Below are 17,585 nucleotides of genomic sequence, written 5' to 3' on the forward strand. Positions count from 1 at the left end.
AAAATGGACAATTCAATTTAAATGGGAAAAATGTCCCAGAAAACCGTGAATTCTGGGAATTTTTGGAATTTGTCAAGGGAAAGCCCGCGATTCCCGAATAGTCTGAACAGTTTGAAGTTGGAACGGTTTGAACCTGATGAAAAATGTGGGAATTGTGGAACTTTGAAGAATGTCCCAATCAGAAAAATTGGGAATTTCGGGAAAAGCTGGATTTTTTTGGAAAATGGTAAAAAAACAAACAAACTTGAATGGTCTGAATGAGTTAAAATGTTTGGTGTTCAAATTTTTCAAAATAAGTCAAGAAATGTTTTAGTAATAACATGTTGAATTTAGAAATGGAATTACGGAATTCCTGGAATTTAGGGAAAATTGGGAATATTTCCAGTTCAAAAAAGAACTTAATTAGTTGTCCTGATTAAGAGGAATGTTTTGACGGTGGAACGGTTGAAGTGGGTTGTATATACAGGTAAAAGCCAGTAAATTAGAATATTTTGAAAAACTTGATTTATTTCAGTAATTGCATTCAAAAGGTGTAACTTGTACATTATATTTATTCATTGCACACAGACTGATGCATTCAAATGTTTATTTCATTTAATTTTGATGATTTGAAGTGGCAACAAATGAAAATCCAAAATTCCGTGTGTCACAAAATTAGAATATTACTTAAGGCTAATACAAAAAAGGGATTTTTAGAAATGTTGGCCAACTGAAAAGTATGAAAATGAAAAATATGAGCATGTACAATACTCAATACTTGGTTGGAGCTCCTTTTGCCTCAATTACTGCGTTAATGCGGCGTGGCATGGAGTCGATGAGTTTCTGGCACTGCTCAGGTGTTATGAGAGCCCAGGTTGCTCTGATAGTGGCCTTCAACTCTTCTGCGTTTTTGGGTCTGGCATTCTGCATCTTCCTTTTCACAATACCCCACAGATTTTCTATGGGGCTAAGGTCAGGGGAGTTGGCGGGCCAATTTAGAACAGAAATACCATGGTCCGTAAACCAGGCACGGGTAGATTTTGCGCTGTGTGCAGGCGCCAAGTCCTGTTGGAACTTGAAATCTCCATCTCCATAGAGCAGGTCAGCAGCAGGAAGCATGAAGTGCTCTAAAACTTGCTGGTAGACGGCTGCGTTGACCCTGGATCTCAGGAAACAGAGTGGACCGACACCAGCAGATGACATGGCACCCCAAACCATCACTGATGGTGGAAACTTTACACTAGACTTCAGGCAACGTGGATCCTGTGCCTCTCCTGTCTTCCTCCAGACTCTGGGACCTCGATTTCCAAAGGAAATGGAAAATTTGCTTTCGTCAGAAAACATGACTTTGGACCACTCAGCAGCAGTCCAGCTCTTTTTTTCCTTAGCCCAGGTGAGACGCTTTGCGCGCTGTTTCTTGGTCAACAGTGGCTTGACACGAGGTATGCGGCAGTTGAAACCCATGTCTTTCAAGCGTCTCTTGGTGGTGGATCTTGAAGCACTGACTCCAGCAGCTGTCCACTCCTTCTGAATCTCCCCCACATTTTTGAATGGGTTTTTTTTCACAATCTTGACCAGGGCGCGGTGATCCCTATCGCTTGTACACTTTTTCTGACCACAGTTTTTCCTTCCCTTTGCCTCTCCATTAATGTGTTTGGACACAGAGCTCTGAGAACAGCCAGCCTCTTCAGCAATAACCTTTTGTGTCTTTCCCTCCTTGTGCAATGTGTCGATGGTTGCCTTTTGGACAGCTGTCAAATCTGAAGTCTTCCCCATGTTTGTGTAGGCTTCAGAACTGGACTGAGAGACCATTTAAAGCCCTTTGCAGGTGTTTTGAGTTAATCAGCTGATTAGTTTGTGGCACCAGGTGTCTTCAAAATTTAACCCTTACACAATATTCTAATTTTGTGACACACGGAATTTTGGATTTTCATTTGTTGCCACTTCAAATCATCAAAATTAAATGAAATAAACATTTGAATGCATCAGTCTGTGTGCAATGAATAAATATAATGTACAAGTTACACCTTTTGAATGCAATTACTGAAATAAATCAAGTTTTTCAAAATATTCTAATTTACTGGCTTTTACCTGTATGTATGTATATATATTTCCGAATTGATTTAACTGCCACCCGCCTGAATCTATTTAAAATCTAATTTTTTTTTATTTCAACCGCCCGACCCGACCCGCGGATAAAATCTAATTTTTTTTTATTTCAACCGCCCGACCCGCGGATAATCCGCGGACTCCGCGGTTGTGTCCGCAAACCTCTAGTATACACATATGTTTTTTTAATGTAATTCTAATGTTTCAATTAGCCAAATAATATCCATTTTAAAAATATTTAGGTCAAGGTATTTTGGTGGATATGAAGGAAAAAAGGACAATGGTATTCGGGTGTGTGGCTGACACATGTCACATATGTTTTTTAATTTGGGCCCGCATGGCCCATTGCATAAGGACTCCCAAAGGGAGTCCTTATGCAATGGGACATAAGGACCTATTGTATTTGTAAGGTTTTATTCTTTATTCTTTATTCTTCCGCCGCCACAATAAACTGTAATTTGACCCACTTAACATGCTTCAAAACTCACCATATTTGACCCACACATCAGGACCTGCGAAAATTGCCTTTTTTTTTTAAAAACCGAACCACAAAACTCAAAATTGCGCTCTAGCGCCCCCTAGGGAAAAAAACAACTAGACTGCCTGTAACTCCCACTAGGAAGGTCGGAGAGACATGAAACAAAAACCTCTATGTAGGTCTGACTTAGACCTACATTTCATAATGGTACATTGTTGGGCTAAAATCAACAGGAAGTTGGCAATTCCCCCTTCAAGACAAAAAAGTACTAAAAACAGTCACTTTTGCCTCTTTGAGCTGTAATTTGACCCCCTTAACATGCTTCAAAACTCACCAAACTGAACACACACATCAGGACTGGCAAAAATTGCGATCTAATAAAAAAACCTAACCCCAAATTTAACAATTGCGCTCTAGCGCAATTTCTTAATAAAACGGACACAAAACTGCAACTCGGAAGAAAAAAATGACAAAACTGCCTGTAACTCCCACTGGGAAGGTCGGAGAGACATGAAACGAAAACCTCTATGTAGGTCTTACTTAGACCTACATTTCATAGATTGACAACCCTCAGCAAAAATCAACAGGAAGTTTGCAATTTCCCCTTCAAAACAACATTTTTTTATAAACCGGTCACTTCTCTTCAAACATTATCTCCTCGTTTGTCGTTTCAGCTTCAAACTAACACAGGAGAGAGATTGAACCCTTCCAAATAAAAGTTATCGAAATAATGTTTATAACTGCTCCGGTTTTGATTTTATGAGCCTTCAAAGAACCGCTGCGCTGATGCTGCTGCGCTGTTGCTGCTGCGCTGCTGTTTTCTCAAGATGGCTGCTTAAAAGCAGGAAGCACCAGCATGCCCACACAATGCAGACAAGGTAGGTACACTAGACAAAAGTATTGGGACAATTCGGACTAAAAGTAGACAAAAGTATTGGGACACTTAGGACTACCACTGGACAAAAGTATTGGGACACTTACTACTACCACTGAACAAAAGCATTGGGCAACTGGACAAAAGTATTGGGACACTTACACTGGACAAAAGTATTGGGACACTTGGGACTCAAACTTGACAAAAGTATTGGGACACTTAGGACTAGCACCTGCCAAATACGCGGGCCCGACCAACGCTGCTTGCAGCTTTAATTTGAACTGCATTTTATCTGCACAACAGGAAGTCTGGCTTGTGAAGTAAGAGCTAGAACAGTTTTATTTCAAAGCAAATAGCACTTCCCTCAAAGCTCCAGGGACTGGCGGAGGAGAACGAGTGGTCTTCTAATCAGCTGTTGAAAGTAAAAGTCAGACCTAAGGTAAGTCCTTGGACTGTGTCAGGAATTCAGGCATCATCTGCACTTGACCATCTTTATCTCTTTTAATGTCAGGAATTAGAAGAACATTTAGATGAAGTCATCAGCCAGAACACGTCTGGCACCCTTCAGTATCGCTATAGTAACAGCAGCTGTTTATGTTTGTCATGGTGGAGCTCCAGCTGCTAACAGCTGCTCGCTGCAAAATGTAATGACATTGTTGCTCTAATATTACTATTCCCAAGTTTGTTATCATAATTAAACCAGAGTACAAATCCATTTTAGACACTGTGTGGAATGTAAATCAGTTTCCTTCTTGCACTGACTCAACAAAGGTTTTGAGTACATTTAGAGAGTTTCTTCTGTTCCACTAAGTCAGGGGTGCTCATTACGTCGATCGCGAGCTACCGGTCGATCTCGGAGGGTGTGTCAGTCGATCACCAGCCAGGCATTAAAAAAATAGCCCTAAAAATGAGCGATCATAAATCTTCACTATGACGTCACTTTGGTCACTTGATTGACATTCACGGCACCCGAGGGTCTTCTGAGATGACGCTGGCTGCTGCCAGCTCATTAAAATGACCGACAGGAAGGCGAGAAACACTTTATTTCAACAGACTCTGGCGCCGTACCTGTCGTCAAAACTCCAAAGACCGACTGCACAGTTGCACAGTTGCGCTAACAAAATAAGAGTCTCAGAAAGCTGGCGTGCACAAGCTAGCAAGCTACGGAGTTTGCCGACAATGTATTTCTTGTAAAGTGTATACAAAGGCGTACGGAAGCTGGACAAATAAGATGCCAAAAACCAACCACTTTCATGTGGTTTTGGACAGAAAGGAGGACTTTTTTTATCCTCCATTCGAAAATGCGGACGTTATCAGCACCACTGTCTGATTCCAATCAATGCAAGTCATCAGAATCAGGTAATACACCAACTTATATTCTTGTCTTCATGAAAGAAAGGAATCTATATGTGTTAAACATGCTTGTATTATCTTTAAACACCTTTAACTTATTAACAATATTAACTATATGTGTAAAACATGCTTGCATTATCATTAAACACCTTTTACTTGTTAACAATATTAACTATATGTATTAAACATAATTGTATTATCATTAAACACCTTTAATTTTTTATCAATATTAATGATGTGTTAAACATGCTTGTATTATCATTAAACACCTTTAATTTTTTTTAACAATTTTAACTATATGTGTTAAACATGCTTGCATTATCTTTAAACACCTTTTAGATGTTAACAATATTAACTATATGTATTAAACATGCTTGTATTACCATTAAACACCTTTAATTTTTTAACAATATTAACTATATGTGTTAAACATGCTTGCATTATCTTTAAACACCTTTAACTTGTTAACAATATTAACTATATGTATTAAACATAATTGTATTATCATTAAACACCTTTAATTTTTTAACAATATTAATGATGTGTTAAACATGCTTGTATTATCATTAAACACCTTTAATGTATTAACAATATTAACTATATGTGTTAAACATGCTTGCATTATCATTAAACACCTTTAACTTGTTAACAAAAACATATATTTCATAAATAAGTAAATATAAATTATATATATGAATGAGGTAGATCCCCACGACTTGATCAATTGAAAAGTAGCTCGCCTGCAGAAACGGGCGTGGTTGACGGCGGGGGCGTGGTTAAGAGTGGAGGAGTATATTGACAGCTAGAATTCACCAAGTCAAGTATTTCATACACAGGGGCGCCGCTAGGGATTTTGGGCCCCATGAAAATAATCTTTACAGGGCCCCCAACACAGTGTCATTATTGTTTCTGTATTATAATTTCGTCATCATTAGGGGCCTCTCTGGGCCCCCCTCCATCATGGGCCCCTAGAATCCGTCTCCTTTACCCCCCCTTTTCGGCGCCCCTGTTCATACATATATATATATATATATATATACATCTACATCCTGAAAATATGCAAACAAAACTGTGTTTAGATAATTGATACTTCAAACTTGCATAAATAAATCTTAATATAACATAACTTGGCTTCTGAGAGCTTCAAAATGTATTGAATAAAATGCTAAAGTTGTTGATAAACAAGCAATTATTTTAATAATTAAATATGGTCATTTTAAATGAATTATTATGATCATTTAAAATTATTTCCAATATGTTTATTTTAATGTATAATTCTATGGCTGGATGTAATAAGGAGTCAGAAAAAATACAAATTAAAATACAATTAATTTTGATGTTTTTAGCAAAATATAGTAAAAATGTATTTAGTTTTTTGTTTTTTTTAATTAATAAATATATTTATTTTTAGGTAAGATAAACATAATACAATTTATCTCTACACTCTTAGAAATAAAAGTGCTAAGTAGAACCATATATGGTTCTTCGGCTCGTCCTCATAGGAGAACCCTTTTTGGCTCCAGGTAGAACCTTTTTATAAAGGTTCCACCTGGAACCCTTTTGGAGGGTTCTACCTAGAACTGTGTGTAAGGTTCCACCCAGAACCCCCCATGAGAGGTTCTACAAAGAACCCACGCAGGGAGTTCCACTAAGAACCCTTTCGTATTTCAAGGGTTTCATCTAGAACCCACACAGGGAGTTCCACTAAGAACCCTTTTGTATTTCAAGACTTTCATCTAGAACCCACGCAGGGAGTTCCACTAAGAACCCTTTCGTATTTCAAGGGTTTCATCTAGAACCCACACAGGGAGTTCCACTAAGAACCCTTTTGTATTTCAAGACTTTCATCTAGAACCCACGCAGGGAGTTCCACTAAGAACCCTTTTGTATTTCAAGGGTTTCATCTAGAACCCACACAGGGAGTTCCACTAAGAACCCTTTTGTATTTCAAGACTTTCATCTAGAACCCACGCAGGGAGTTCCACTAAGAACCCTTTCGTATTTCAAGGGTTTCATCTAGAACCCACACAGGGAGTTCCACTAAGAACCCTTTCGTTTGTCAAGGGTTTCATCTAGAACCTATGCAGGGAGTTCCACTAAGAACCCTTTCATGTTTCAAGGGTTTCATCTAGAACTCACACAGGGAGTTCCACAAAGAACTCTTTCATGTTTCAAGGGTTTCATCTAGACCTGACACAGGGGGTTCTAAAAACATCCCTTTTCAAAGGTTTTCACTGATAACCGTCTTGTCTTCTGAGGGTTCTATAAAGAACCATATTGTATTCTACAGATCAGTTTAGTTCATATTATATTGTGGTCATTTATCATGTTGACATTGAACAAACATTCAAAACATTTTAATGAGAAAAACATTTATTTAAAGATAGGCACCATTATTGGCAAATGTTATCAGGAAGTATGTCCCTGGTGACACAGGATCTTACCCATGCTTTCAACAATCCCTGAAGAACTCTTTCTTCCAAAAACGGTTCTCTGGATCAAAATAGTTCTTACTGGAACCCTTAGTGTTAGTGAGAACCCTTTTAAAACCAATTATTCAGAAAAGGGGTTTTAAAGGGTTCTCTGGATCAAAATGGTTCTTACTGGAACCAGTAGCGTTACCAAGAACCCTTGAAAAACCCTTTCTTCGGGAAAGGGTTTTTCAGAAGCAAATGGTTCCAGTTAGAACCTCAGCCCTTGTAGAAGAACCCTTTTAGAACCCTTATTTCTAAGAGTGTAGTCTGGATGATTTAGTTCTTGTCACCCTGTTGTCCTCCCGTGATAAAAAAAAAAGGCTGTCCTCACTCAAGTCCGCATGGAGCTGGAGGGGGCGTGGCCTCCAGCTCCGGCTGAAAATCGGGAGATTTTCGGGAGAATATTTGTCCCGGGAGGTTTTCGGGAGAGGCGCTGAATTTCGGGAGTCTCCCGGAAAATTCGGGAGGGTTGGCAAGTATGCTCCACTTTGACAGCGTCTTCTCCCCGTCATCTTTGTTGTGGCGGTGTAGCGTGCAAGGACGGGAGTGGAAGAAGTGTCAAAAGATGGCGCTAACTGTTTTATTGACATTCACACTTTACTTCAATCAATAACGGAGCAGCATCTTCTCATCCAGAAACAACAACAACAAAAACGTGAAAAAGTTTTTTTTGTTGAGACCAGGTATCTTGGGCTCGACAAGGTCGGTGACCACTGGTCTAGAACCCATCCATATACTGGAGACTGCAGTTTTAACTTAAGTCACTTTTTTATGAATCTGGTAGGGTTCTTGCTTTGACTTGTAATAACAATATTAACTCTAAACGGAATTCTAAAATGATTGATGAAGAACTTTTAACTAGGGATGTTAAAAGGGATGTTTTTGGCAAATATCGGCAGCCGATCCGATCCAAATATCGGATCGGCTGCCGATATTTGCCAAAAATTGCGTATCGGCAAGGCATGGGAAAATGCCGATCCAGATCCAGTTTAAAAAAAAAACTCTGGTCCGTATTTTCCAACGCACCTATTTAAATAATACATTCCACTTTTCTGCTGCGCCGTGATTTCCGTTCCGCATTTTCCAGCACACCTTCAACACATCCACAATTCTCACGCAGTTGCTTTTAGCTGCTGGCATTACACGACAGGCTCTTCTCACTCTTTCCTGTGTCTCCCTCTCACAGACAGCGAGCGCACCTTCTTACACACGTCACATACTGTCACGTCATACGTCACATACGTATACGTCCTCTCCCAGCAGAGAGCGAGGTAGCAGCATGGCTAACGTTAGCTGTGATGCTAGCGCAGCCGCTAAGGTGCGCGCCTGCTCAAGCGTCCTCTGCGCACGGCAAATCTATGCCACGCACAAAATCAAATAAAAAAATAAGCGCATAACAATTTTCGACACACGGACACGGCAGAGACAACAGTTTTCGTCATCATTGTTCAAATATTGTGACGTCTGTCAAGACGCTTATCTCCATTCGGTGCCACACGTCCACACCATCAAAATGCAGAGGCAAAAATGTCCACATCAACACCGTATGAAAAAATTAGTGATTTTTTTAGTTGTGATTTCCTTCTCTGCATGAAAGTTTAAAAGTAGCATATATTAATGCAGTATGAAGAAGAATGTTTTAATGTAGACATGCAAGCCTTGAAAGAAAATGTTGAAAATCAAGACTACATTTCCTGCAAATGGGTGCATTTCTACCCTATATTTTAACTTTAGATTTATTCTCATATCAAACTCTTTTGGCTGTCTTTTTGACACTTACATCCGGCGCTTCCTCCACACCCCGGATTATAAATAATGTAAATAATTCAATGTGATTATCTTGTGTGATGACTGTATTATGATGATAGTATATATCTGATAGTATATATCTGTATCATGAATCAATTTAAGTGGACCCCGACTTAAACAAGTTGAAAAACTTATTGGGGTGTTACCATTTAGTGGTCAATTGTACGGAATATGTACTTCACTGTGCAACCTACTGATAAAAGTCTCAATCAATCAATCAAAACACATAGAATCATCATACTGCTGTGATTATATGCATCAAGTGTTCATTCAAGGCTAAGGCTAAATATCGAGATATACATACCTGCCAACTACTCCGGTTTTCCCATAATTAGTACGGTTTTCATCAACCTATTCCGGGTTACGGTTGCAGTGATAAAAAATACGGTTTTTCATTAATTAAAAAAAAAATTTTTTTTTACCGTATTTTCCGCACCATAAGCCGCCCTGGGTTATAAGCCGCGCCTTCAATGAACGGCATATTTCAAAACTTTGTCCACCTATAAGCCGCCCCGTGTTATAAGCCGCATCTAGCTGCGCTAAAGGGAATGTCAAAAAAACAGTCAGATAGGTCAGTCAAACTTTAATAATATATTAAAAACCAGCGTGATGTGGGCGCGCATGGAGTCGTATATCAACATGGACGGAGCTGCGTGAAAAAAGCCACCCGGCCTCTTCGCGTAAACTTCCCTTAACCACTCGCTCATCTTTTCTTCATCCATCCATCCCTTCGAGTTAGCTTTTATGATGACGCCGGCTGGAAAGGTCTCTTTTGGCAAGGTCTTCCTTTTGAATATCACCACGGGTGGAAGTTTCTGGCCATTAGCATGGCAAGCTAGAACCACAGTGAAGGATGACTTCTCATTCCCTGCGGTGTGAATATTCACCGTACGTGCTCCCGTTGTATCCACAGTGCGGTTCACAGGAATATCAAAAGTCAGTGGAACCTCGTCCATGTTGATAATGTTCTCTGGCCGGATCTTTTTTTCAGCTATCTTGTTTTTACAATACGCACGGAAAGTAGCCAGCTTTTCTTGAAAGTCTTTAGGCAGTTGCTGTGAAATAGTAGTCCGTGTGCGGATGGAGAGATTGCGTCTTTTCATGAACCGGAAACCTGTCGCTTAGTAGGAGCCATTTTGTGGTCTTTACAGATGTAAACACACAAAGGAAATGAAACGTAATATCCGCGCGCTTCTTCTTCTTCTACGGGGGCGGGTGGTTGCTTACAGTAGAAGAAGAAGCGCTTCCTCTTCTATGGGGGCGGGTGCTTACCTTGGCGGTTGCATGCGTAGAAGAACAAGCGCTTCCTCTTCTACGAGGAAAAAAGATGGCGGCTGTTTACCGTAGTTGCGAGACCTAAACTTTATGAAAATGAATCTTAATATTAATCCATATATAAAGCGCACCGGGTTATAAGCCGCACTGTCAGCTTTTGAGTAAATTTGTGGTTTTTAGGTGCGGCTAATAGTGCGGAAAATACGGTAAGTTTTATTCACGAAATCGCGTAACAACAATGACAATCGACACTGCTTCCCGTAACTTCCTATCGAGCCATTCCGAATGCCATGCGCGAGGCTAGTTATAGCACCGCTGCCAAGCACGAGGCACCGTTTGTTTCCAAACGAGCGAACGATCATGGAATCAGCCGGAGAAAAATGGCAAACGAGTCTTAAACCGAAAAGAAAACTGCAGTCATTCCGTGAAGAATATTCAAAAGCCTATCCGGGAATAATTATCCCTTCCAAAAAGGGTGAAAACTACGCGAATTGCACCTTGTGCAGACAAGATTTTTCGATCGGACACGGAGGAATTAGCGATGTAAAAGACCACGTTGGGACATAAAAACACAAGTCTAATGCCGTTGCCGTTGGATTTTAGCCACAAAAAGGTAATGACACCAATGTTATCTATTGGAATTGTTTAGTACTGTTATACTGTTAAAAGTGTTTATACTATTTATGCTTTCAAGTCCAAGTTGAAGAAATCTTGTTAAATGTTGACAGCATAACTACCAAAATACAGAAGTATGTCCTTAATATTTTTGCAGTGCTATTTCTGTTGAAAAGTTCAAATGATTACATTAGAGATGTGATGTGCCACTTTTCAAGTGTCTGATGGCTTCAATTAATTTTCATTCATTTTTCATATTTTGAATTCTTTTGAAAGGCTTACAAAAAAACTACATTTGAATTGTAATTCCATGCTATTGACAGGACTATTAATTGTAATGAAGTTAGCTTACCATGTTTACAGTATGATAATTGTGATAGAAATGTGAATTTTAGGCACAGAATATTTTTTACAATTGAACAAGGCAGTAGATTATACAAGCTTGGACAGAAAGTTAATAATGACACCAATTTTTTTTTTTTAATGGAATTGTTTAGTACTGTTTTACCATTTGTTTACTGTAAAAAGTGTTTCAATTAACAAATTGAAGTCTTGTGAAAGGTTGACAGGATAACTGGCATTAACTGTCAAAATAATTTCAAACTATTGAAGTTAGCTTACAGAATAAACATGTCAATCAACCCATATGATTTTTGCTGTAATATTTTTGTTTTGAAAAGTCACTGTGACTGATAGAAAAGTGATGGTTTTAGCAACATTTTAACCTGTCTGAATGCAATCAATCATTTTGCGTCGGGGGGGCGAAGCCTGAACCCCCCACCAGGACTTTGACTTTGACCTGCGGCCCCTGGACCCTGGCTACTAGGTTTTTCTGATTTCAAAAGTTGGCAGGTATGGATATATATTGTGTATCGCAATATGGCCTTAAAATATCGCAATATTTAAAAAAAAGGCCATATCGCCCAGCCCTAGCTTCAATGATGCCATTTCTGTTTGTCATGTATAATTTTGTCTATTTTGTGTTTATCCTTGAATAAACAGGTCAGTTTCTTGTTACCAACCATTGTGTTATTATTCAAACTCCCCTAATTCAGCTGGCTAGTTGTTATCAAGAGTACTAAAACCCTTTTCAACATGATTCTGACAACTAAGTAGGCTAAATAACTTTAAACTTTAATACATGCTCGGATAGGCCAGTATCGGTCAGTATCGGTATCGGATCAGAAATGCAAAAACAATATCGGTATCGGATCGGAAGTGCAAAAACCTGGATCGGGACATCCCTACTTTTAACATGATTTCCCTTTTGACCTTGACTAATGTTGGAATAATTGTTTGTAAGTTATCACAAAAGAAACGTTGTATTATGAATGCTGTCTTTCGAGGCCTAACAAGAGGAAGAAGGCTCGTAAAACTCCACTGTGATTTCAACACGGACAGATGACAGGATCTGCTCAACTTCCAGAGGAACTCTCTTTGAAGTGTTAAACGAACTCTCTTTGAAGTATTTCACAAACTCTCTTCCAACTGTTTGGTGACCGAGGTCAACGCTATTTACGACCCGCTGCCCTCTTGAAGTCACTGTGGTCAGGAGACGGGAGGGGTTATCCATTGTCCTCCAACACCTGCCCCAGCTGGATCCAGGAAGAGCCCAAGCCCGAGAAATCCTCTTCTTGGACTTCAATGAGACCGAAAACAATGACTGTTTTAAATACTTCCCATTCCTGCTGTGACATATGTTGGTGCGTGAACATGGAACATCTGAATTAAAAGAGGAGACGAAAACCTTCTTCGTCAGAGCGTGGTGCAGGATTGTACAGAGAGTGCAGTGGCCATGTCTCTCCTCAATTGAGTCCAAATTGAATTCTGTCTCTGTTTGATTCCTTGCCTTTTGTCTTGTTTAACAGATGTCCTCAGTGTTTGAACGTGACAACTACCCTCACTGTCCTTAGTCACATACGAGTCCAAATGAATGGACATATTAGCAGGGTGTGGACGGGCGCTTCCTACGATGTGTCGAAAGAAAAACCATACGACTTTTCCATTTGGTGACTGGGTTTTAAAGTTGCTTTACTTTCCACAGTATGTTCTCATTCTCAACAGTGGCCTCATTGTCTCTTTGCCCTTCTTGTACCACGTCATTGAGTTCTTCGTCTCAAAGGAATAAAAAAAAAGACTTTTATTTGACTGGCACAATATTCCGTGGCCAAAGCATATTAAAAAAAAAAAAAAGCCTGTTAATTGAGCGCGAGCGGGTGCTGACATGATTCAGCCTGACACCGGGGAAGAAGCTCTTGGATCACTTCCAAGGGCTTTTTGCTCAAGACAGGTCTGGAAATGGCACGTCGGGGGTTTGACTTACGTCTCGGTTGGATCTCGATTAAGCTTGTCTGGTCGACGACGTTCTTGCCTCACAAATCTTCCAACGTGTGTGTGTGTGTGTGCACGGGCCAAACTACACACACATTTACACCGACTGAGGACATCACCACTGGCTCGGGAAGGAAAGCAGAAGCTGATGAAAGCAGTTTTTTTTCCGATGGGGAAGACTTTGTGGTTGGGGAAGACTCTGTAATGTGACTTTGTCGAAGGAAGGAATTGGATTTTGATCGTTGTATACTCGGGATGAACTCTTGCAGTGTTTCCTCTTGTCATTTTAGCAAGATACTTGTTTTTACCACGTAAGCCTCCAAGTAAGGTACTGCGTATGTTGCTTTTACCTTATGTTCAATAAAACCTACTGCATATTGAACCTTTTCAATCCGGTTTTAGGGCAAATCACTCTACGGAGACAGCCCTCGCAAAAATGACTAATGATCTACTGCTAACGATGGATTCTGATGCGTCATCTATGTTGCTGCTTCTTGATCTTAGCGCTGCTTTCCATACCGTCCATCATAATATTTTATTAGAGCGTATCAAAACACGTATTGGTATGTCAGACTTAGCTTTGTCGTGGTTTAACTCTTATCTTACTGACAGGATGCAGTGTGTCTCCCATAATAATGTGACCTCGGACTATGTTAAGGTAACGTGCGGAGTCCCCCAGGGTTCGGTTCTTGGCCCTGCACTCTTTAGCATTTACATGCTGCCGCTAGGCGACATCATACGCAAATACGGTGTTAGCTTTCATTGTTATGCTGATGACAGCCAACTCTACATGCCCCTAAAGCTGACCAACACGCCGGATTGTAGTCAGCTGGAGGCGTGTCTTAATGAAATCAAACAATGGATGTCCGCTAACTTCTTGCAACTCAACGCCAAGAAAACGGAAATGCTGATTATCGGTCCTGCTAAACACCGACATTTATTTAATAATACCACCTTAACATTTGACAACCAAACAATTACACAAGGCGACTCAGTAAAGAATCTGGGTATTATCTTCCACCCAACTCTCTCCTTTGAATCACACATTAAGAGTGTTACTAAAACGGCCTTCTTTCATCTCCGTAATATCGCTAAAATTCGTTCTATTTTATCCACTAGCGACGCTGAGATCATTATTCATTATTCACGTCTCGTCTCGACTACTGTAACGTATTATTTTCGGGTCTTCCTATGTCTAGCATTAAAAGATTACAGTTGGTACAAAATACGGCTGCTAGACTTTTGACAAGAACAAGAAAGTTTGATCATATTATGCCTATACTGTATATACCTTTATATACATATATATATACTATACTGGCTCACCTGCACTGGCTTCCTGTGCACTTAAGATGCGACTTTAAGGTTTTACTACTTACGTATAAAATACTACACGGTCTAGCTCCATCCTATCTTGTCGATTGCATTGTACCATATGTCCCGGCAAGAAATCTGCGTTCAAAGAACTCCGGCTTATTAGTGATTCCCAGAGCCCAAAAAAAGTCTGCGGGCTATAGAGCGTTTTCTATTGGGGCTCCAGTACTATGGAATGCCCTCCCGGTAACAGTTAGAGATGCTACCTCAGTAGAAGCATTTCAGTCCCATCTCAAAACTCATTTGTATACTCTAGCCTTTGAATAGCCCCCTCTTTTTTTAGACCAGTTGATCTGCCGTTTCTTTTCTTTTCTCCTCTGCTCCCCCCTACCCCTTGTGGAAGGGGAGACACACAGGTCCGGTGGCCATGGATGGGGTGCTGGCTGTCCGGGGTCGGGACCCGGGGTGGACCGCTCGCCTGTGCATCGGCTGGGAACATCTCTGCGCTGCTGACCCGTCTCCGCTCGGGATGGTTTCCTGCTGCCCCCACTGTGGACTGGACTCTTACTGTTATGCTGGATCCACTATGGACTGGACTCTCACACTATCATGTTAGACCCACTCGACATCCATTGCATTCGGTCTCCCTAGAGGGGGGGGGGGGGGGGTGACCCACATATGCGGTCCTCTCCAAGGTTTCTCATAGTCATTCATATCGACGTCCCACTGGGGTGAGTTTTTCCTTGCCCTTATGTGGGCTCTGTACCGAGGATGTCGTTGTGGCTTGTGCAGCCCTTTGAGACACTTGTGATTTAGGGCTATATAAATAAACATTGATTGATTGATTGATTGATTAATTAGCCTATCCAGCGCTCTAAAAAAACATCCAAACACCTCCATCATCGTTTTATATACACACTATAAGCATATATGCAATGTACAAACCCTTTTCCATATGAGTTGGGAAATTGTGTTAGATGTAAATATAAACGGAATACAATGATTTGCAAATCCTTTTCAACCCATATTCAATTGAATGCACTCCAAAGACAACATATTTGATGTTCAAACTCATAAACTTTATTTTTTTTTGCAAATAATAATTAACTTAGAATTTCATGGCTGCAACACGTGCCAAAGTAGTTGGGAAAGGGCATGTTCACCACTGTGTTAAATGTCCTTTCCCAGTGACGTGCAGTCACTAGAGAAAGAAAAAAAATGTAAAAAGAAAAAATAATATATTAAATTGTTAAATGTATCCAGTGATTATACTATAAAGTTATTTTCCATTTAACTTCACCAGTTTTAGATTATTTTTATTCAAAATCGCTGAATTTTCACATTTGCCGTTCAAATACTGAGAAGAGACGGTGCGGTGAACAGCAGCCAGTCGAGGCACGTCACTCAGTGCCTCAACATGGACGGACTCGGCTAACTGCTGGTCTGCTGTGCAGTGAGACCGTATTGATATATATGAATTATATTATACATTTCCATAGTTTAGTTAGCTGAGGTATATAATGTACAGTGTATTTTGTCAACAACTGTATGTGTGTAACGTATTTCTTGTGCTGAGCGATCATAAAAGGGCTGCAAAAGACGCACTGGCTGAGGCTCGCAGTAATCCGCCTCCTGCACCCCCGCCGTAGAATGCACGGCAACCCCTGACGGGAGTGTTATATCAACTAAAGCCCACACTTAAACTTTCCACGTGCAAGATTGAATCTATTTAAAAAAGTTATTTCATAAAAAGCCAAAAAGTGCAAAAACAATAATGTTGGTGTTGGAGGAGTTGTGAATGACTGCAGGGCCACAACATTAGATACACCTGCAGACTGCAGGTGTACCTAATTCACAACTCCTCCATCACGAACATTATTGTTTTTGCACTTTTTGGCTTCTTATTAAATAACTTTTGTAACCTATTTTTATGGGCTTTCCTCTTTGTGATGTTAAGTTCCTGTTATGCGCTGTTATACAGTATATGCCTTGAGCTCTTAATTTGAAGGCGCTAAGAGCGGAATTTTGACACGTTGGTGTGGAGCGGAAGTTTTTGAAAGAAGGTAAATAAAGTGGTCCTCGTGTAAACTGGAGCCTCCGTTTTTGTTATTTTGTAGTTTCATACAGTATAGGCCACATTTATAAACCCTCGGTTACACTTTTTTAAATAGATTCAATCTTGCACGTGGAAAGTTGAAGTGAGGGCTTCAGTTGATATAACACTCCCATTAGGGGGTTCATTAATCCAGCACAAAAGCGGCACATTTCTAAGTAAAGGTAAGACCATAATAACGTTTTTTTATTAAATGTGCTTTTTTGTGTGCTAGAGTTTGTATGTGTAAAGTTAAAGTTAAGTTAAAGTAGCAATGATTGTCACACACACACTAGGTGTAATGAAATTTGTCCTCTGCATTTGACCCATCCCCTTGTTCACCCCCTGGGAGGTGAGGGGAGCAGTGGGCAGCAGCGGCGCCGCGCCCGGGAATCATTTTTGGTGATTTAACCCCCAATTCCAAGCCTTGATGCTGAGTGGTAAGCAGGGAAGAATGCTGGTATGAGCTTTTAAACATAACCCGTTAACTGCTGCCAATCAAATGGTGAATAAGATACTCTTTAGGGTTCATATGTTTGTAAATCTGACTGTGATGAAGTCAGTGCCTCACCAGCCATCAACCTCACCGCACGTCACTGGCCTTTCCTTTTAACAACACTCAGTAAACGTTTGAGAACTGAGGAGACACATTTTTTTAAGCTTCTCAGGTGGAATTCTTTCCCATTCTTGCTTGATGTACAGCTTAAGTTGTTCAACTCATATTTTAGCCTTCACACATTTTCAATGGGAGACAGGTCTGGACTACAGGCAGGCCAGTCTAGTACCCGCACTCTTTTACTATGAAGCCACGTTGATGTAACACATGGCTTGGTATTGTTTTGCTGAAATAAGCAGGGGCGTCCATGGTAACGTTGCTTGGAT

This window comes from Nerophis lumbriciformis, linkage group LG02 (assembly GCF_033978685.3).
Source record: "Nerophis lumbriciformis linkage group LG02, RoL_Nlum_v2.1, whole genome shotgun sequence".
In the NCBI taxonomy this organism is placed as follows: domain Eukaryota; kingdom Metazoa; phylum Chordata; class Actinopteri; order Syngnathiformes; family Syngnathidae; genus Nerophis; species Nerophis lumbriciformis.